Here is a 23,346-nt window from a genome sequence, read left to right as displayed (position 1 = left end):
CCTACAGAATGGTCTAAAAGTGGAAGGAAGCTGTATTAATCATTTTCTTAATTTTCTTTCTTTCTTTTTTTCTCTCTTTTTCTGCTGGGGTCAGCAGGAATGGGAATCTTTTTTTTTTTTTCCTTTTAGATCAGTCTTATTATGATTATGATTATACTGAAAGACCTGGATGGGAGGAATGCTGCAATCTGAATTAAAAATAGCATTTTCTGTCCTCCCACACACAACACTTGAGTGCTCTGAATGCCTTTTATAAATGCAGACTTTCTGCCTGGCTAGATAAAAGAAGCTGTCACTTCATTTCCATAACGAAGTCATTCCCGGGAGAATTCCATTGTTTTAGCAATAGAATTTTTGTAAAAGGCCTCTTATTTTGCCTGAAAAAGGTAACAAAAATGAACTTTTGAGAGCTTATTCGACAAAACAATTAAGGAGTGAAGAGAGATTTTCTCCTTTTTTGATATGTTAGGAGTTGTAAGTGTGAGAATCCCCTGAGCCATGATACGAGGATAAACCCCTAAATCTGCAAGATGAAGGAAGAAGGGAGAAATCCTGTTATTCTTTCTACTAATAGAAATGAGGATGTGCTCTTCCCCGAGAATGTGTGTCCTAGAGCCAGGTGACACACAGATATTGCTAATTCTAAAGAGTTTTAAATATTTAGTTTTAAAGAGAGGTGGGAAACTTGTAGAATGCTCATGGTGTAAAGAAATTCCTTGGGGTTTTTAATGAAACGCGGTCATCAGGTATTTTAACTGAATTTCAGGACTCTTAAGACATACCACGGCTGCATCTTGCCAGGGTCCTTTACTCATAAAATAGTAGTTGATATTTTCCTTTATTTGCATTGGAAATGTTGCAGCAAGTGGAATACAGAGTCCTTCATAATGCAGTGTGACTTCTAGCGGGCTCAGACAGGCGTGTGGGCATGTGGTCACACTCAGCACCCCTCTCTTGTGTTTCCCCATCCCTCCACATGATGGATCTGTGCTCCAAATATGGTATCAAATCTTCAGCGCCACATTCATAGAAAGAAAGAATAATTGTATTTCTTGTTACTTACCTGGCCCTACGTAACCCACATCAAAGTATACCTGTCTTTGGTGTTTCAACAGGTAATCCCTAGATATAATGCCAAGTGGCATTTCTGCTACATGGTATTCACAGTTGAGACCATTGAAATCCCAGTTTTAAGCTAGAATGCTTTTATGAAGCCTCCTCCAGAAAAAGAGAAGTTTTCAATAGCACCTTTGTCTTGCAATACTTTTGTTCTGATTGCGTCAGAAAATTGTAATATTTAAACAAGGAGGCAGTTACTCGGAATAGTATTAAAAGAGGAGTTTAAAGTATGGAGTTGTTGTATCTGTTGGCTTTTAATTTAGTAAAACAAGTAGACCAAAAAGAAAATGAGTGCAGTTGACGTAATATTATTATGGAAAGTTCTGTGGGGGCAAACGTTATGCAAAAGTTAAGTAGTTAAATCTGGCACTGATTTTGAATTTTGGAAGATAATTCTGTTGTTTTTGAGCTTTGAATGACTTTTACTAATATACCAATACTAACTTTTTTTTGAAAGAGAGAGAGAGAGTCTCACTCTGTCACCCAGGCTGGAGTGCAGTGGCGCAATCTCAGCTCACTGCAACCTCCGCTTCCTGGGTTCAAGCGATAACCCTAACCCTAACCCTCATGAGTAGCTGGGACTACAGGTACCTGCCACCATACCTGGCTCATTTTTGTATTTTTACTAGAGACAGGGTTTCACCATGTTGGCCAGGCTAGTCTTGAACTCTTGACCTCAAATGATCCGCCTGCCTTGGCCTCTCAAAGTACTGGGATTACAGGCATGAGCCACCACGCCCAGCCCCAATACTCATTTTTTAAAGCATAATTTGATGTCCCAGCTGTAGCCATGTAATTTTGCATGGTAATATTTCATAAAAAGAAAAGGAAGTTGTGGCTTTGATAGGATGCTTCCAAGATCGTGTTTTTAATACTTTTGGTGACTTCTGTTACTTGTGTCTGTTCAAAAGGACGGAAGTTGGGAGATGCATACGTGGATTCTGTCTCTTCATTTTGTCTTCACTCCCTGTTTGGTACTTTGTGAAGTCAGGCCAAATAAAATAGTTGAAGATACTATCATATAACTCCCAATATTATGGCAAAAAGAGAATGAGAGGAAAATATTTAGCTATTTCTTTTTTAGAACTTTTACTAATTGTGTTATTAAAAAGGGGCAAATAGAGCAGGAACTGAAAGAGACTTAAAGTCAGAGGACTGGACTGCACACATTAGCATCTTGCAGAGCTTAGCTGCTCATGATTTACAAATGCTTCAGAAATTATCAAAACATGAGGCACAGGCTGTGTCTCCACCTTCCCCATTTTCACCAAGCACTTCTGCAACACCTAAACACTGACCTTTTCAAGCAGGCATGAATAAAACTCTCCTCTGGGCAGAAGGTGTGTGATGACTCATGGCAACCAGAAAGGGGATGTGTAACTCAGGGGTTGTGGAGTCTCCGGGCTTCTAGACCCAGACCTCCCTGTCTTCTGGCCCACTGTTCTTTCTGTTGTGCTACAACAATCCCTGAAGGACCTGTGTGTTGAACAAATAAGGCCAGGAATAAGTTGTCAGTAGGAGCACATGACATCTTGTCTTTAAAATACTAATTTCCTGAGATGTCATTCTACAGCTGCTCAGCACAGATTGGCTATTTATCATCTGTATGTTCAACTTACATTTTATTTTCATTTTATTCTTGATATGCAGACACACTTTTCTCCCATGTATAATTGTATTTCATAGCAAACTTTGCACTACATCCATAAGATGTAACCTGCATACAAATACATGCACCAGCAGAGTCTTTGTGTGAATAAATCCTTACCTTTATGTGATAAGCCATGCTAATGATAAGAAACAGTGGCATGGATCAACATGAACTGTAATTTTTTAAAAAACTTTTGAGGATAGACATTTTTCCAGCGTATTTATCTCTGTGCTAATGTGTTCTTTAGGTAGATACTAATTTTGGATTTCATTCCTTGAACACAAACCAGTTAACATACACAGAGAATATTCTGAGTGCATGCTAGGTATCCAAGGACAGCCAGTTTGTAAGAAATTTTACAGTGGATAACTCACATAAATGATCAAATGTTGACAGAATGGGGAACACATATGTTGTGAATAAATCACGTTCTTCAGAATACCTTGAGTTTTGGCCTGCCTCCCACACTGACCTCCCTCCAACTCTTCGTGAAGTCTAACTGGACCCTCAGTCCAGCCCTGCACTGGAGATGCCTCTCCCTGGGAAAGGAGTGTTTTTGGCCCAGCTTGCCTGCCACCTAAGCTCCTTGGTGGGCAGGGTGGAGACAGGGCTCTGCACCCTGCTGGGCTGAGTGTGCTCATTCAGAGGAAGCATTTCTGAACTCTGCAATTGCTAGCAGCCCTGGCAGCTTCTCTTTATTCCTCAGAAAGAAAATACAAAGAGTTAGCTTTAGTCCTGAGTTGGGAAAAGAGGCTCTTGTGGAACATTTCACTGATGGACTGGGGAGTTTCCTTAGAGGCTTATGTGATGATTTTTCTCCAAGTCACCCAAAAGGGTGTTCTTCCATTTGATAACCATGGAGGACAGAGACTCAAAGACATATAACATCTTCGAGTATAATGCAATATAATGCCATGTTACCAATCGTTAATCAACGAATATTGAGCAAAGAGCTATCATTTGCAAAAGCACCATGAAGCTTACAAAAAGAAGACAGACATAAACCCTACCTTTACGGAAGTTACCACATTCCACTTAGGGAAATGACACCTATTTTAGGATAAAGAATAAAATGGTTAGTAACACAAGGAAAAGGAATTTTTAAACCATAGGCGTTCACCTGCAAAAACAAAACAACAACAACAACAACAAAAACCTTCTGACTGAGAAAGTTGTAGAATAAGAGGATAAAAGAAAGAGTCATAGAAAAAGTGGGATTTGAGCTGGTCTTGGGAGGTCTGGCTTAACATTTTGACACGTGGAGTAGAAAATGCGGGCTCTCATAGAGGAAGTGAGAAGCTCACTGTGGCTGCTGCAGTGTGCATGAGGGAGAAGTAGAAATGAAGTTGGAAAAGCATGCTGGGGCCAGATTGTGAAGATCTTCAACATCAAATAAAGAATTTCAAAGATGTTCAGTAAGCTGTAGGAACCGATGAAGGTATGGATGGCATGGGGAAGTTGTGATATATAATGTTTACTTTAGGAAGTTCGATCCAACAGGGATGACTCAAATGGTTTAGAGAGAGAGCATTGATAAGAAGACCAATGAGCAAGCTGCTGTGAGAGGAACTCAGTCTGAACTAGCATGGGGCGGTGAAGATAGAAAGGGTGCAGAATTGGTAGGACTTGAAAACCGATGGAATGTGGGAGAAAGAGGAGAAGATGATGATACTGTCAGCTTCCATCAGAAATTAAAGAGGAGGAGCTGGATTTGGAGCAAGGGACTGGGAAATTTTGAAATAAACATAATTTATTTCCACTGCATATATCCAGGAGTTTGTAGGGGGAGATATCAGGGACCAGGATACAGATTTAAGAATGATAAACAGTAGAAGGAAATCATTATAGAAAGTAAAGAGAACTGAGCAGATAGCCTTAGGAAATCTGTCCCGTAGGGTTAGAAAGAACAGGGAGAGCAAAAAGCTGAAGAGGGGCTATAAGGAGTAATATAAGGAACCCAAGAAAGTACCATCTCAGAGAAACTAAGAATATTTGTTTACTTTAGTTGGAATAGACAAGTTAAACTCAAAGTGATTCAAACAAAAAAAGGAATTTATTGTATTATATGTGGATTGGTTTTCTATTGCTGTATGAGAAATTACAAATATAATGACTTAAACAACACCTATTTATTATCTCAGTTTCTGGAGGTCCGAAGTCCAGGCATAGCTTGCTTGAATTATCTGTTCAGAGTTTCGTAAGACTGAAATTGAGGTGTCGATAGGGCTGCCTTATCATCTGGAGCTCATGGTCCTTTTTCAAGCTCACATGGTTTTTTGTATGCAGTTTCTTGTGGTCTCGTAGGACCGAGGTCTCTGTTCCATTGCTGGCTGTGAGCTGGGGGCCACTCTCAGGTCCTGGCATCCACCTTCAGTTCCTTGCCACATGACTTGCCTCCTCCATCAGCATGTCCTCTCTCACTTTGAATCTCATTCCTGGTACAGCCCCATCCCTTTTAGGGTTCTCTTAATTAGATCAGGCTCACCAAGATAATCTCTCTATTTTAAGGTCGGTTGATTTTGGACCTCACTTATATTTGCAAAATCCCTTCACAACAGCAGAACCTTGATTACTGTACCATTGACTAACTGGGAAGAGGTGTGTGTCTGCCAGGGGGCATGGCAATCTTGTGGGCTACATTAGAATTTGGTCTATCATAATATAACTAAAAATTCCAGGGATCAGGCCAGGCGCCATGGCTCATGCCTGTAATCCTGGCACTTTGGGAGGCCAAGGTGGGTAGATCACTTGAGGCCAGGAGTTCAAGACCAGCCTGGCCAACATGGTGAAACCCCATCTCTACTAAAAATACCAAAAATTAGCTGGGTGTAGTGGCGGGTTCCTGCAGTCCTAGCTACTCAGGAGGCTGAGACAGGAGAATCGCTTGAACCCGGGAGGCAGAGGTTCGCAGTGAACTGAGATTGCGCCATTGCACTCCAGCCTGGGCAACAAGAGCGAAACTCCATCTCAAAAAGAAACAAAAAAAACAAAAACAACAACAACAACAACAACAAAAATTAGCCAGGTGTGGTGGCACATGCCTATAATCCTAGGTACTCGGGAGGCTGAGGCAGAATTGCTTGAACCCGGGAGTCGGAGTTTGCAGTGAGCGAGATCGTGCCACTGCTCTGTCTGGGTGACAGAGCAAGACTTCATCTCACCAAAAAAAAAAAAAAAAAAAAAAAAAAAAATTCAGGGATCAGTCTAACTTTTGGCATGGCTGAATCCAAGGGACTTTACCATCATCAGGACTCAGATTTTCTGTCTTTCAGCTTTGCTCTCTACTGGGAAGCTGCCTTTTCCAGTGGACTTTCCTTAAGAGGTGGATAAAGAAACCAGCTGTTAGTAGCATCATGCTCCCATGGTCTCACTAGGAAAGAGTGTGTTGCTCCTCTTAGTTCCAGGTAGTCTGAGAGAGGCCTTTGATTGGCTTGCCTTGGGTACATGCCTACCCCTAGACCAGTCACTGTGGCTAGAGGGTTGCTGTATTACGATTGTTCGGACCTGGGTCATATGTCCATCTTCCGGGCCAACGTGTGAAGTCATCCCAGTCCAGATAACAGCCAAGGGGAGAGATCATTCCAGAAAAGATGCTGTTCAGGCAAAAATGCTAGTCTACTAAATAAAAGGAAAAGAAAATGGAAGGAACTATTACTGGTGAACTGTATCAGACATTGTTAGAGAAGTTGAGAGGAGGACTCAGCAAAGGTCACTGCATTTAGAAGGCAGGAAACCATTCGTGACCTTTGGAGGAGAAGGAAGGTTACTAACACAGAGAAAAGTGGTGGAAATCAAGCTCCAGAGTTTTAAGATATAGGTAGTGAAATACTGGCATTGAATGTGTAGTACAGCTGTTCGTTAGTAAACAGGAGAGGGGACAGCCATTTGGGAATGTATTAGGGTATGGATAAGGTCTTTTAGGAATAGCAGTGACTGAGTATGCTTGGAGTGTGTGAAATTTCCAATAGAAAGGAAAAAGACTGAAGGGAAGTTGCGGGCGGAGATGACCCCAGAAGGATCTGGAGCCAGTAGGAGGAGAGTGGATTAAGAGCCCAAGTAGAGAGGCCACACACAGTGTAATAACCTGGGTTATATAGTGTGTGAAGTTTTTTGTTGTTTGGTTTTTTGGTTGTTTTTTTTTTTTCAGTCATTTATCGCTTCTTTGAAATAGACAGGTATCATTGCTTTCAATGTAGCTATCATATAGTGATTAAATATACTCAAAAGATCCTCAGCATCTCTCTGGCCCTGTAATTGACGGAAACATTTAACCTGAGAGAAGTGGTTCTCAAAGTGTGGTCCCTGGACGAGCGTCACCTGGGAACTTGTCAGAAATACAAGTTATCTGACCCCACCCCAAGCCTACTGAATCAGAAACCCCACAGATGGATCCTAGCATTCCCTGATTTAACAAGACCCTCTAGCCATTTCTATTCCTTTCTTTTCTTTTTTTGAGTCGGAGTCTTGTTCTTCCGCCCCGGCTGGGGTGCAGTGGCATTATCATAGCACATTGCAGCCTTGAACTGCTGAGCTCAAGCCATTTTCCTGCCTCAGCCTCCCAAAGTGCTGGGATTACAGGCATAAGTCACTGCACCTGGCCTTCTCCAGCCATTTCTGATGCTGCTTCAAGTTTGAGTATCACTGCCTCAGAGGTCTGCATCTCCCCTCTCATGCCATGAAGGTTTCCTTAATAGTGGCTTTGAGAAGCTATGAGAACTAAGGATGTAAGCTGCTGGTGATGAGGAAATGGGGGAGTTTGTAAATCTTGAAAGGAGATGACAACTGTTCAAAATCCACTAGTGACTAAAAATGTAATGGATTGGAAGAACAGAATATAAAGGCTAAGTTGTAATTTAATTTTTTTCAAGTTTGTGGAGGGCTGACACATGATGATGACAGGCATCATCAGAGTCTCAAGTCCCTGGAGGACAGAGAAAGGTGAAATGGGCTTAACGTATAGCTGTGATTCTTTTGGCGTAAGGGCTAAGTCCTAGAACAGGTTTTGGATATGGATCATTTAATTTAAATCCAGGCTCTTCCACTAGACGCTATTAGGAGGTTGCAAAAGAAGGGCATGGCAAGGTTTCTTTCATCAGGGTGCTTAGAAACTTTTTGAGCCTTCAAGACTTAAATAAATCCAGTGGAGTATAAAAAGACAGTATAACAAAGTGCTGAACTGAAAAGGACCTTGGGTCAGAATGTGTGGTAGAGACTGTAAGTGCTGTGGGCAGTCTGGGGAAGGAGAAATTGGCATTGTGTCATTTTCTCCTCTAGGCAGAGGATGAAACTGACAGCCCGGCGTCATTTCCCAGGTCCGATGGCCAGATATTGGACAGCTTGGCTTCAGGAAGTGCTTTTTCTTGTTCTCTCTCTCCTTTCTGAGTAAGTCAAAGTTGCCAGGTCAAAGTGAAGGTTTGTACTCTGAGACTTTGAATGTGGAATATTGTTAATATTTTTGTTTGTATGAGAAGCCTGTAGAGTAAATTACATTTTATCTTGGGTATTTTAAATGGAAAGAGACTCAAATAGAAGTTTGGCATATTTGTTTCAGACAGGCTTTCAGACTTACTCCATTCATGGGGAGAACATGAATGAGCCTGTTGGATGATGCTTTAGTGTTGTAGGATGAAGAAAGCAAACTACTGATTTCCTTAGTGGAAGAATTAAGTTGAGCCAGATCTGGGATGATAGGGAAGAAGAAAACACTTCAGATGAACATGACATTTCCACTGCTTTTAATTTCTTTGTACCTTGCTTGCGGCTCATGTGGGTAAATAAACAGATCACTGAACCAAGAACCAAGAGAGGGGGCTGACAGAATACTGTTAACGGTGGGCATAAAAGCTGTTTAAGTTCAAAAGAGAAATAATAAAAATACTGTAATCATCAAGGGGCAGCCAGAAATTTAGTACCTGATCCAAGGTACTTAAGATGTTTTTCAGAAGTCTACAAGTAATGTGATCTGTTTTCAGTCCTTTTTGGGGGAGGGTTTCTTAACTTCAGCTGTGGCACGCAGGTGTCAACAAGAGAGCTTCCTTTAGTTCACTGTGATGATGGAGTGACTTGGGGTGCATTAGAGAGCAGGGTCATTATTTGCCATCACTTCAAGAATAACACCTGCATCAGGGGTGTTCCTCTCACAGAAGTTAATCACAGAGAAGGTGTGTGTTGCTCTGATGGCCTAGCAGTCAGAAAGATGAATCATTATTTCAAGGTACGGAGAACAGTTGTGTCACTCATTTCTTTTTCAAGGGGACTCAGTTGAAATGGCAAAATAAAAAGGAGTGAAATCACAGAAAACAGTTGTACCTCACTAAATCAGTTCATATAATGCACAGACTGTTTCCTCTACCTGGAAACCTGGTGCCTGGCTAACTTCTACTCATTTTTGACTTTCCTGCTTGAATGTTAGTTTTGTAAGAGAAGCCTTCCTGAGACCCTTCTTCTAAGTGAGGTACCCCCATCATGACTACAAATCACAATGTTCATTTTTCCTTCATACTGCCTATCCAGCTTTCAAATTTTATGCATCCACTAAAACTCATATAATTATTTAATGTCTGTTCCTCTTGAGGCAGTGAGCTCCTTGGGTGCAGGATCCTGAGCTATTTTGTTTACCATGTATTCCCCCATCAAACACAGAGCCTGGTGAATATAGCAAGTACCAAGTAAAATTGTATCAAGTGAATGATTTAATTAATGAGAAAGCACTTGGTAAACTGTATTCATTATGAAAGTGATGGTTAATTATATGTAACAGACACCTCCTTTCTCTCTTCTGCCCTAATTTTGTCTCTCCATTTTTTATTAGTTCTTTATTTTGAGGTATACTTGTCAGTGTGTTACCAATTCCAAATCTACGATTTGTTATTATTCATTCTTGTCTTTTTTTTAGAGATGAGGGACCACTCTCTCTTTTCCTGAGAAATGATATTAATGACACCCACAATGCTAATACTACAACTCTGTTTTTTCTGTGCATGCTCATGATTTGAAAGGAGAAACATGACTGGTCTTTGTCAACGATGTATTTGGGAAGCAGACAAGATTCTAGTATAGCACTTAAATTCTGTTTCTCGTCATCCCCAAAGCTGCTAATATAAGTTCCTGTGCCTCAAGTGTGCTTCTCAAAAGTACACAAGGCAAAATAAGTTGATAGTATCGTTCCAGGAGAAGCTGTTTCTCAGTCACCCTTAAAAGGGGGGGAAAAATCAAGAAATCCAGGTGTGGAAAATATTAATGATCAGGATATGAATAAGTCTTTTCATTAAAAGCAACAGCAAATAAACAAAAAGTTATCCAATCCTTTTCCATCAGGGCCTCGCTGTGCTACTTTGGTGGGTGTAAGTGTTGTCTTCGGTGGGCGGAAATGGCAGACAGCCAAGTGGAAAATTTCACAGCGTCGCAAACATTCAGTGCACAAAACGCCGCAAACCAGCAATCTGAGGGAGCCGTGTACCAAATAACCACGCTCCCGCATGTGCCCTACTGCCCACCTTACACTGTTTCTCTTAGCTTCCTGTTTGATGCCTTCACTTTCTTTTTCCCGGAGATTCCAGATTCTTCATTTCTGTTCCTTTTCTTTCCTGAAACTCAGCACAGTAGGGCATACAGACGTTTGGATGCTCCAGGGATAGCTGATTATTGGTGCCTTGCCAGTGCTGACTTTTGTATTCTAACTCCAGGGCTCAGGAACAGGCTTATGACCACCAGTAACGCTTTGCATTTACGTAGTGGATTTCTTCTCGGGAACTGTGTGTGCTTTGCAAGAATGATCCTCTTGATCTTCTCCATGACCCAGTAAGGTGTGACAGTGGTAGAAGGTGCTAGTCCTTGGCTCCTTTTGCAGAAGAGTAAAGCCAAGTGGCCTGTTTTGAAGTTTTTTTGCAAGTTTGCATCTCAGCTAAGATTGTGTCTGAAATCTCCCAGAAATGGCTTCAACTTTGGGGTGAGGAGAGTCTGGCTGTACCGTGCTGTGTTCTTTTTGGGAAAAAAGCAAGAACATTGAACTTCTTTTTTAAGAAAATGATCTTTGGTGAAGTATCAATTCGTCTAATTGGTCGTGAGACTTTATTTGTTGAGATAACAAGTGATTTGATGATGCATTTACCTTTTTCTTTTTCTTCTGTTCTATTTCCATGCTAGGTATTTCTCACTTCTCTGTGAAAGGAAGAAAGACCACGCCTGAGCTCAAGAGCCCTCAGGAGCCCTCCAGCGCCTGTGGGAAGTCTCCATGGTGAAGTATAGGCTGAGGCTACCTGTGAACAGTACGCAGTGAATGTTGTAAGTTAACAACCAAGAATAATATCTGTAGTGGCTTGCCTGGTCAGGATTCATGAATCACTTGATGTAACTGAGCCAGGTGTTGAAGGGGTATTAGCCTGAGCTCTAGGTGATCGTCCAATTAGTTTCTTTTTTTAAGGGAAGATGTCCTGTTTGTATTTGCTGGAACTTGCCTTTCTCTCAGCTTCTATGGCATGCTGCAAACTATCTACTTCAGGAATAAAAGGATAGAATACAGTGATTCTTTCATTTTAGGAACCCCTTTTCTACTGGTTCAGCCAAATAGTATCAGATTTAGAGCAGCCCCTTTAAACTGGGCTATTGCAATTCTTTTAGGTTGGTGAGTAGGGGGTAAAATTCTCCAGGCTAATGATTAACAATCAGAGTTTCCATCCAGCAATTATTCTTCTGCAGTTGATGAAAATGACATTTTTCTCTCTGGCTTTTAAAATCTTGAGGTATGCAAGTTATAAGCAGTTATGTGTGGTACTTCTCTTATTCAAAATGAGCTGATTTACTGGTTTTGATCAGGTTACTGGCTTGGGATTTTGAGACTAGAAAAGTTTGTTCCCAAATGTCACCTGATGGCCGCCTTGCATGACAAGTTTTAGTATCAGGAAATGGAAGAAATGACATAGTGTGACTTCAGGGAGCCCTTCCACTAGGAAATAATGCAAGGGTGCTCAGCCCTGCTACTTTCTGGAGAGTTTACCTTGTTGCTGGACTGTGTCACAAAATAAAGTTAGGAGATTTTGACCAGGAAAGAATATAGCTACATGAAACTCAGGATGGCCTGTGAACACCTCTGAGGATGAGAAGATACTCTCTTCAAATTTTGGGAAATGACAAGCCAATTTCTTCTAAAATTTTGTTGTTTTTGTGTGTATATAAATACATATGAATATTTCTGCAATATATATATATATTGTTTATGTATGTGTATATATCTATATATATATTTTTAGGTTTCCAGCTTCTTGTGAACTCGGCCAGAAAACTTTTTTGAGCATGTATTACCTATTTTTTTTGCAGTTGCCTACAAGATTCGTAAAGAGCAAAGTGCAGCATATATCAGGGAGAAAAGTATTGACATGGAAAACAATAGTTCCTAATATTTTTTGTTTCATAGATTTGTAAATATTTGTATTAAAATATGCATATGTATCCATGTCATATCCTCAGGGTTAAATAATTTAGTAATATTAATATGAGCTTATTAAGTTCAAATTTTCCCAGTGCTTCATTGAAAGCAGACAATGGGAGACACTGAAGCTTCATTGTGTTTCCATTCTGTACACGTTGGGTCTAGTGGAAATCAGTCAACCTGGAATCAACTGACCTGAATCCTATTCCTGCTGTTGAGATCAAGTACCTTGGCAACCTTGGGCAAGTCGTGAACCCCCCATAAAGCAATATTTTGCAAGTCTGTGTATTGCTCCATACTACCTTATTTTCAATTTTTTTTTTTTTAAATTGAGATGGTGTCTTACTCTGTCACCCAGGCTGGAGTGCAATGGTGTGATCTCGATTCACTGCAACCTCTGCATCCCAAGCTCAAGCGACCCTCCCACCTCAGCCTTCAGAGTAGCTGGGACCACAGGTGCACACCACCATGCCTGGCTAATTTTTTGTATTTTTGGTAGACACAGAGTTTCACCATGTTTTTCAGGCTGGTCTTGAACTCCTGAGCTCAAGTGATCCTCCTGCCTCTGCCTCCTAAAATATTTTGATTACAGGTGTGAGCCACCATCCCCAGCCCATACTACCTTTTTATTAAGCAATCAGCATCTTGGTTTAGGGTCCCTGTAAGGGGCAGAGCATTGTGAAAGCACTATTTTTCTTATTTATTTATTTATTTTTAAAAAAACTCTTATTGTAAAAGTTTCTATCACTATCAAGGAATAATTGTGGGCCATGTTAGATTTGGGTACTCCAGTTACAGTGTGTTTTACTAGAAATCATTTTCCCAATCAGGTAACTGTTAGAATGCACTTCTGGTGGTATTGTTTAAAGCATTTTTATCCTAGGAAACAAGTGTCTTATGTAAAACTGCTTTAGGTTTCAGGCTCTATTTAAATAACTCGTACAGTTACCGTAATCAAGATAGCTTTTGTTTCAAATCTAGTGGGGTTTTTTTGTTGTTGTTTTAACCGTTGCTTTGAACTGTTTGTGTGACACCCTGTCAGACCTCAAAGATTAAGTGAGGTTTTCAAAGAACTTCTGAAGTGTACACTTTAAGATGCCACATGGCAGACTTGAAGTAATTTTAAAATCCTTCTGTAAATGGAGTGTGTTGAAGAGCAAGAAAATACCAAATTCTAGTGAACTTTTTCTGCATGCTAAGTACTTTCTTTTCAAAACCACATTTGCTTGGTAGGGGCAGTGGGAGTTCCTCATTTTCTTAGTAAACTGTGATGTTGATAACCTTTCATTATCTGGGCACATGTTCACAACACTGGTTTTCTATCTTCCCTGGGTTTAGTGTCCTGCGTACCCCAAAGCCTGTGCCATGGAGAGCTGTTGCAGTGGAGAAGGCAGGCGATTTTCAAAGAATGCGTGTTTGCACATGGACAGGGTCTGGGAGTGGGTGTATAAATGTGTGAGTGATAGTCACAGCAGCCATTGGAAGTACTGGTTCCCATGCTCAGCAGTTCCTGCAGATGTTCCTCCTTGCATTCATTCCTCTGCATGTCCCATTAACTGCCTCTCAAATCTGCCACCACTTGCCAGCAGATGGCCTTTGCCCCCGAAGATGTTTCAGACTGGCTCTAAGATGGGGGATCTTGTACAAGAAGAGAATGGTGCTGACACTGAACTCCAAGTTAGCAGACCTGGATTTTATGCACAGTGCTATTGTTAGCTGTATAACCTTGGGCCCTCTCCACCACGGGGATTCATTTTATGATGGACAACTTGAGAAAATTCGGTTAAATCACTTGCAGTGGTGGTTCTCACCCTAACTGTCTCATGTTGCATAAAGTATCAGCCTTAGATGAGGCCAATTGAACCTTTATTTTACCTTCTTGGGTTCCTAAAAATCAATGATTTGGCACTACCTCGTTTACAACTGTTTTTAAAACATTGAGCACAGTCTTAGGGTTAAAAGAAAACAAGAGTTATTACATCTTTCACTACTATGAAACCCTTTCCACAAGACCCTCCTAGGCACCATATGACAATTCAAAGGTATTTCTTTGAGACCATCCTTAGACTATAGCTTTAGCTGTTTAAATTTAGGGTCCATACTCATTGGTCCTTTTGAAAATAAACAGGAGCCATTTTTGAACTTGAGTTTTCTAAAACTAACCACCTCTGTGCTCAAATATTGGTTAGAGTCTAAGCAAGGAGAGAGATCCATATTTCATTCCTAAGCTTCTCTGCTTCCTTAAGTAAGAATTCTTGAGTTACCTTATCAAAGCAGCCTTCCCTGATCTACATAAAATAGCATCCACCCCATCCCTCTCAGTCCTCTAGCCTTCTGTGTTTTTTCTTTTAAGCATCTTACATATTATATATTTATTTGTTAATCATCAGTCTCCTTAACTAGTCTGCAAGCTCTGCAAAACGAGGGATGGTATTCTTATTCTTATTCTTACTCCTTATTCTTATTCTTATTCTTATTCTTATTCTTATTCTTATTCTTCCCTGGTGAATGAATAGTACCTAAAATACTGCTTGCTCCCATAATGGGCAGTCAGTAAATATTCATTGAATGAATGTCTAAGGATAGAGTAAGTGTGTCCCTAGGCCTCTCATGTGTGGGCCTGAGCCATTAGGAAAAGGAACATACATGCTGTTCTGATGAGATTACTTGAATCTGACAGCAGTTTAAGGGTGTGGGGAAGGGATGGAGCGTCTAGACTATTTTCTTTTCCTTAGAAGTGGATACTTAACGTGTATAAAGAAATGTGAGGAGGGAACAATTTGTGTTAAAAAAAAAATGTTTTCTAGACCTATCAGTAGAGTTTGGGGATTTTCTAATACTTTTTTAAAAAGAATGCACTGTGTGTATTTCCTCTCCTTTCCATTTGAGTGGTTTGCTTTGTCACTTGTTTGTGAGCATCCTGCCCTGGCTTTCTGTGAACGGCGGTGGTTTTGTCTCTTATCATCACATCATTTCATCACTACTTACGTTCATGTTTCTTTTCAAAGTAGGACCGGGCCCGAAGTGCTGTATCTCCCTAGAAAGGAGCTGACTGAATAGCACTTCATTCCAGTGCACACCTTAGAATGAAAAAATGGTGTGCTGGTACAAATGAAACCCATTTAACGTCTCTGTGGTGTGTGATGGGAAGTTCACAAAAGCTTTCTTAGGGAAGCATTGTGCTATTTAGCTTTTGAGGACAGCAATAATAAAGGTTTCTGGAATTTTTGTGTGTCTGTGTAGTCCCTTTTCAGAATAACTGCTCTGAGTGCAGGCATTACATTATTCCTAGGAAGAAATGGAGAGACTAAAATAAATACCTCTGTACCTGTGTAAACAGCATTATGCTGTCTGTATAAGTCTTAAAAAATGGAAGCTGAATTTCTCTTACTCTGAATCTCCGGAGTAAGAGAATTGCACACACACACTCTCTAATAAGAGCAATCTGGGAATTTCCCTCTGTGTCTGTCAATTTGTACCTTTTAGATTTGCCATCTGTGATACCAAATTCTCCAGCACTATCATAAAAAAAATCTGAAGTAGGCAAGAGGGTCAGGAGAGAAGGGGAGATTCTACCACTGTTGGACAAGTGAGGGAGAACAATCTCCTTTTTCTTAAATCCTTGCTTGTAATCCTGCAAATTGACCTGCAGATTGTAAAGGCAGAGAGGGTCTGACGAAGCTTATTCCATCCAAGTGCGCTGGGAATCGCTTCAAGTCTTCTAGAGTTTTCTCTTTCACCCATTTCTCTCTCTTCCTCAGACTTCCTCAAATGGCTTCTGATTGACAGCTTTGCTGGTTCCTGGCCATTGCCCCTGGTGTGTTATTTGGGATTGGCAGCTTTGGCAGGGTCTTTGCAGGAGTCACTGCTTCTAAGAAGTGGTGTCAGAGCTACCTCCTGAGGCAGCTGACAAAGTGCGCCCATCCCAGGCACACCCTTTCCCCTCGGCGCCTTCTTCCTCAAGTACTCAGCTCCTTCTCTCAGCATCTTGGACAGGACGAGGAAAATGCAAAGAACACTCAGACGTTGTGGAAGGAAAAAAGTTCATGGATCTTTTACAACCTTCGCATTCTATGCGGGGAGGAAAACATCAACAGCCTGGTCAGGCTGCTTTGTAACTGAATAGTGCTGAGGTAAAATGCTTTTGTGTTCTCTTTAAGTTTAGAGTTCACTCAATACATGATATTTATTAACAGACTGTTGTGTGCCAAGATGTTCTGGAGTCCATCAGGGATCCAGTGCTGAGTAATCTGTACTTACCGCCATCTGAGACTCTAGGAAGGTGCTATGGGAGGATGAACTTGGTGGCGGAATCAGGTGTACGAAAGGGACGATGGGTAAGAGTCATCAGCGCTGGAATTTCAGGGAAGACATCTAAATTGAGCCTTCAAACAGAGGTAGAATTTCAACCCAATCTATGTGTGTATTTAGAGAAGACAAAGGAGGCTTTGAGAAGAGACTAGGAATAGTCTTTTGTGTACTATTTCTGTGTCTGGGCATGTGAGAGCTCAGAGCCAGAGCTTTCTTTCCATCAGAAATTGTTTGAACACTGACAAAAACATAGCATGAGGATTTGTAGCACATGGTCACCAGGCCACCATTTTCTTCAGGATCGTTTTAGATCTTTTTTTTTTTTTTTTCTGACAAACTCTCTCGCTGTGTCACCCAGGTTGGCATGCAGTGGAACGATCTCAGCTCACTGCAACCTCTGCCTTCTGGGTTCAAGTGATTCTCCTGCCTCAGCCTCCCAAGTAGCTGGGATTACAGGCGTGCATCACAAGGCCTGGCTAATTTTTGTGTTTTTCATAGAGACAAGGTTTCACCACGTTGGCTAGGCTGGTCTCAGACTCTTGCGCTCAAGTGATCTGCCCACCTCGGCTTCCCAAAGTGCTGGGATTATAGGCATGAGCCACTACACCTGGCCCATTTTAGATTTTTATATGTAAAAGTTGAAGCAGGAGCTTGAGATGCCTAAAGAATGATGCCTCCCGGAGTTAGTAAGGGCAGTGTTTCCAACTGAACTTTGGACAGAAAAACAAATCCAAAACTAAAGATATATTTTTTAGGTGGTATAAGTTCAAAGTGCTCAATGTTCAAGAATCCACAAGAAAGAAGGGCAGGGATGAATGAATAGTAATAAGAACTAGTTGACATTGTTTTGTCATAGAACCCAAACAAAATCTATTGGTTCTTAACAACACATAAATTACTCCTTAGGACTAATGTAAAGAGAAAAATAGGTAACTTCATTTTTTAATTATCTAAATTTTTCACTTTTGTAAAAGAATTATATTATACCATAAAAATATTAACCACGTCTCCAACTTAATGTTAAATTTCCAGTGGTAGCTATGTAATAAATTATTGCTAAGTAGAATCGTAGACTGATAGAATTAATCCATCTTCTATAAATCCTGAGGATTATGTTAACCTTTTTCAGACACCTAAACAAGTATGTTACATGATTCAGAAAAAGTCATTTTTGACAAGTATAAAATGATTTTTAGGTGTGATAGCAAATTAGCTGTTTGAAACCTATGTTAGAGAAATTAAGGTTTCAGAGTAATTTTTTTTCTATTTGTGCTTATATTCCTGAAACAACTTACTTAAGAAGAGTCTCCTTAAATGGAAACATAAATGGTATACAAATGGTGATTCTCTATCGTCATCTTTTATTTCCAAAACTCAGGTAGGTTTTTGTCATCATGCTCTTTGGACTCTTAACTATCTTCTTCTACTTTTAAATTCTACTTCTTTCTCAATACCTTTATAAACAGCATCTTGTGATCATTTCCCAGTCTTGAGTGCCTGGCACTGGGAGGTGACCTGCCCACATTGCTGGCAGAATTCGCTGCTGGACCCCTGCACAGGTCCCGAGCTGTTGGTTACGAGTTTCAATCTGCACATCAGCCATCCTCACCAGCCTTCCTTTGTGCATCTAGAAATGAAAATGCTCTTGACAAAATGGTATTCTAAAGTTTCCATTAGGTTGCTCTTCATTTCGTTTTTCCTTTCTTCTTCCCAAGCCTTTGTGGCTCGCATAGAATTGAAAAAAAAAAATGTAATTTCTCCAGGGCTAAAATCCAAGACTTTGATAGGCAGTCTTAATGCCTGGGGCTCCTACGAGTTGCTACCCGTTATAAGCATTGTAAAACTCACCCTGGAGAACAAAGAGAACTGGGCACAAAGATTATTCTCTTCTTCTACCATGGCAAGCCATAGTTTTCCGGTTTCCTTTGACTTTTTCTTCTTTGATCTCTAAAAGGAGGTAGAGGAGTAGAATGCTATTGTTCAGAAAGGAGAAAGCTATTACTTGTCCAAACAGATTGTTTTTTCCTTCTCTTTGGCAACCTCAATGGCCCTACCTGTTTCTGGCTCTCATACTTCTGCTTGTGAACAGCCTTCCTCCCTAATTTTCAGGAAACTAACAAATTAAACGTGCAGATGTCAGGTGGTTACTCCATATCTACTGGCTCACATAATTCAAAACAGAGTCATTCAGCGTCTATCTAAAGCTAGTTCCTTGCCCCTTCTCAGTCACCGCCACATCAAGCACAAATGTAGATGAAAGGGTAGTGTGTCAAGGTGAGAGCTGCCCACTGGGTAGTGTTACTCTGTCACTCACTGTAGGGGACAGATTAGCTGCCAATCAGTGTCTCATCGCTGTCATCAGAGTTTATAATCCAGGTTCCCAGCCCCACTGGTGATCTATTTCTGTGCCTCTGCAGTGACGCCAGTTGTCCTAGCAACGTGCTGGCTGGCACTTCGTTAGAGGCAAGTGAGGGAGTAGCAGTGGAAGAGGGTGGCCTCGAGAGGGTCAGAAGGGAGTTGGCAGTCACCTTGCTCAAAGAGGGTTTTCCATTTCCTTCATCTGGGCAGGCCTCCAGGAGGAAGACGTCACTTACTAAGTGTATCATGGGAGTGTCACTTACTAAGGATCGTGGACCACATGGTCTTTCTGGTACAGATAGAATCCCATGGAGAATAACAAGTGAATTAATGGGTAGTCCAGGCAGAATGTGGGGACTGCTGGGCCAAGATGTTAGGTGATCTCAGAGCATCTCATGGTGTCAGTTTTTCTTGTGAATCAGGTTAATGTTCTGGTTGTTTATCAGCACTGGCATGCAGAGTTGGAGACATGAGTAGATGTTTCGGAGGAATCAGAGGTCAAGGGAGGCAGAAGGAAGGGAAACACCATGACAGTCCCTCTTGGCCACTTTTCCTGTTGACAGGTCTGGCCTGAAAGCTGTCCAGTGTAACGAGAGCCTTCTTACAGAGCCCTGGTAACTTATCCATGCTCCCAGCCTTGAAGAGGAATACGGCCCACCTTGTACTCTTCTTTTTAATTGCTCTCCTCTCTTTATGCCACATTGAATTGGCACTAAATGACTTTTTCCGCCATTTTCTGATTTGGATCCAAAGAACATAGAAATACTGTGGATTGTATCTTAAAGTCCCTGTCCAAGGTGGCCTTGCCGAGATGAAATCTAAAATGGCCAGTCAAGGGACATTGGCAGACCTGAGGGCTTCCCTCCATGGCCACTTCTCTGTGGAAACCCCCAGGCAATGGATTTGGTGACATTTTCTCCTGAGAGTGCTTCTGGTCTGTGTGGTCCTGGAGATGCCAAGACATTTTTCACGAAGAAAGATACTCAAGGTGGGTCTTTGCAAGGAAATGGGGAACCAGGAAGACTGATGAAAGGGTGTCCCCCGAGCACGGAAGATCCACAGATAAAAGGAAGTATGAAGTATGCATTGTTGCCTTTCCCTTCATGACTAAAAGAGTTTTTGTAGTCTCACTGACCTTCTTCATTTGTTCCACTGAATGACCACACTCAAGCCGAGATAATTGCATGAAACTGTGTGCTTATGATGGGAAAGGCATTTAGGGTGTAACTGACCATTTCTAGCACCTTTTGTATACTCAACAAGTATTCACTTCTTCTACCATAGCTGAAATAAGGGCTGGTAGTGAAGATCTGGGACTGAAATTGAAATAAATAATTTTTGGAAAAAGAAAAACTCCAAGGATAGCTGTTGGCACTTTCAGAGCATCCTGTATTTTCCGGATGTTTTGTATGAGATAAAGTAAATCAGTTTTGTTTGACAGGGTGTAGTGTGCCCAGCCAGGTCCTTATTTTAAATTGCCAAAATGATTTAAATGATAGAAGATATTGTGTGTTCCTGAAACAATAAATACCTATTAAGTGCATTTTGATACTGTGGAGAAGTACAGTTTTGTTTTTTTGGATTATTGTATAACTGTTACTTCAACACTTAGTGTTTAAATACTCATCATTCTTTATGGTACACAGGTAATAAAGATAGTTCTCTCATGTGAATAAGAAATACAACTAATGTGAATGGCATTAAAGTTAGAAGATTCAAATTCTTCTCTGGGTTTGATGGTTGCTTTTTTAGAAGAAATTTGGTAAAGTAGATGATAGCCCAGTTAGGTTTCATGAACTTCATGCTTCATGTTCTTTTCTTTTTACCACCTAGCTAGATACACAATAAATATTTGGAAGCATACTAGAATAGAAAGAACCCGTTGTCTCTTCTTCCTGAATAAGTTGTCGTTGATCACAAGGGTAGGCGTGAATCAAAATATTAATGACTAGGCCGGATGCAGTAATTCCAGCACTTTGGGAAGCCGCGGCGGGTGGATTACCTGAGGTCAGGAGTTCAAGACCAGCCTGGCCAACATGCTGAAACCTCATCTCTACTAAAAATATATATAAAATTAGCTGGGTGTGGTGGCGCATGCCTGTAGTCCCAGCTACTTGGGAGACTGAGGCAGGAGAATCACTTGAACCCGGGAGGTGGAGGTTGCAGTGAGCCAAGATCATGCCACTGCACTCCAGCCTGGGCAACAGAGTGAGACTCCATCTCAAAAAAAAAAAAAATTAATGACTAAGGAGAAGCTAGGGACACTTTGGGCGCTGTCCAATAGCAGGAACTTCAGGCTAAGAATCCCTGCCCTTTTAGACCAAGGGCAAGCTACTTTCTTTCTGGGTGCCTCTATTTCCTTATCTTCTGAAGGAATATCATTATCACTGCCACTTAGCATCAGATTTAAAGTATTAGTTCATATAAGAGGCTCTTTGAATCACATTTGGGTTCAGATTTCAGACCTGCCACTCATTAGCTGTGTATCCTGTGGGAAATTGCCCAACCTCTCTGAGCCTTATTTACTTCATCTATAAAGAAGATCTGACCATACCTACCCTGATGACTTATTAAGAGAGTTAAATGCGATAAAGTCTGTTCAGTTTTTAGCCCAGTGATTGCTCCCTAATAACTGTGGCAGCCATGATGCTGTTATGATGATAAATTTCACAAAACAAAATCTATCATGATGTGTTGCTAAAGTGAACAGGTGAGCAGTTGCAACTTGCTAGTCTCTTTGTTGTAGAGACATTTCCTCTGTAATAGGAGTTGTCATTAACTGTCATTGTCATTACACTGACAGTGAATTCAGTTATGTATTGTTAAGACCTTCTGCTTCCTTTACATGTATATAGTAGAATAATTATGACAGTGAAGGTGACACATTTGTCAGAACTATCCATGTGCATATGCTGAGGGCCCTTGGAATTTTAGGTGAATTTTATAGTATTAGTCAAACTGAAAGGCAGAGTGAGTTTGGAAGCTATAATAGTCTCATCTATAAAAGGAGTAGGGAGATTCCCAAAGGCTATTGATATGAGTAGAACTCTAAAAAAGTAAAACATTGAAATACATTTTGATGTGGTTACCGTGTCTAGGTGGTGATAGGTAAAAACGGTCTAGTCTAATTCTTTGAAATTTAGGATAGAAGAAAGTCTGAAGATGGATATCTACATTATTTTATCTTCTTTCGGCAAATATTTACAGAAAGAGAGAGCGATTGTGTGTGTGTGTGTGTGTGTGTGTGTGTGTGTGTGTGTGTGATCTTCTGGGATCAGGGAAGCTTTCATCCTCAGACTTGAATGATGAGTAGGTGTTAACCAGAAAATGAAGTGGATGTGTCAGTTAACATATACTGACATATACATATGTTGGGATGTAACAAGCCATCCCAACAGTTAAGGTCCAAGACCACAATCTTATGATTGTAGGTCACCTGGGCTATTTTAGTCTGGGCCAGCTTGGCTGGGACTGGTTAATCCAGCATGGTCTCACTCGTGTGGCTACTAGAAGGCTGGTTTGCCTGAGAGATGGGTGATCTTCAGCTGGGACAGCTTGTCTCTGCTTCAGGTGGCCTCTCATCCTCCTGTAAAGCAGTCTGAGCTTCTTCACTTTGTAGGCTCAGGGTTCCCAAAAGCAGCAAGAGAGGGCAAACCCCAGTGCATGAGTGCTTTTCAAGCTCTGCTTCAAGATGCTTGTTAATTTCCCTTTAACCAAAGCAAATTACTTCATTTGTTCAGTTCAAAGGATGGGGAAACTCTAGTTCTAGTCACATAGGGACAACATGAGCAAAGCTCAAAGGTAAGAGAGAACATGGTGTGTTGGAAGACTGCAAGTAGTTCGGAGTGGCTGGAGTCAGGCATATGTGAAGTCTCATGAAGAACAAGCCAGATTATAAAGTGTCTTTTCAGTAAGCTCTGCTGAGGAATTTAGAGTTTATCTTGAAGACAGGGGAGTGGTCATTGAAAGAGTTTAAGCAGGATGTTGACATGATCAATAAGATGTGTAGAGACATGGTTAGGTGGCAAGAGCCTAAAAGCACTCATTAGCCTAGACAATTCAGGAAATTTCCAAAGAGATGACCCAGGGATAGCATAGGAGAAGATGGAAGGACTTGACTGAGAGGTGGCTCAAAGCTGACGTGTACTTTCAGAACAATGTGACCAGAAAAGGGGTTGGAGGCCCTTCAAGGTAGAGCAGAAAAGACAGAGGCTCAGGTCATCAGCAATATCTGTATGAATCTGGTGGCAGAACTCCACCAGTGTTCCTCACCTCGCTCCTTTGTGGGATCCTGCCAGACTCCAATGTCTTTGGATTCTAAATAAACACCTACCAAGGGGCTGAGTCAAAGAGATGCCAGTCTCTGAAAGTCTCTTGTCATTGTCATCATCCGGCCCAAGACTTTTCCTTCCAACATGTTTTTCCCTTTGACCTCAAAATAAACAATGTGTTCTTAAGGCTCTGGGGTGCTCTCAAAATG

At 41.1% G+C, this 23,346-nt stretch overlaps 1 protein-coding gene across 2 annotated transcripts in view; it reads left to right on the top strand.

Annotated features, from left to right (window-relative positions):
* ATXN1 (ataxin 1) overlaps positions 1 to 23,346 on the top strand; it is a 454,497-nt gene that overhangs the window by 263,838 nt on the left and 167,313 nt on the right. The window contains exon 5 of one of the 2 annotated variants that reach the window (XR_001004122.1): positions 10,916 to 11,053. The gene's annotated coding sequence lies outside the window, so the exon portion shown is untranslated. Of the gene's footprint in view, positions 1 to 10,915; positions 11,982 to 23,346 lie in introns of those variants that run through there. The other variant, XR_001004121.1, reaches the window with a different exon arrangement.

The sequence above is a fragment of the Colobus angolensis genome, unplaced genomic scaffold (assembly GCF_000951035.1).
Source record: "Colobus angolensis palliatus isolate OR3802 unplaced genomic scaffold, Cang.pa_1.0 Scaffold6, whole genome shotgun sequence".
NCBI lineage: Eukaryota > Metazoa > Chordata > Mammalia > Primates > Cercopithecidae > Colobus > Colobus angolensis.
Note: the sequence above shows the minus strand (reverse complement) of the source record. Positions and strands in the feature narration are given on the sequence as shown.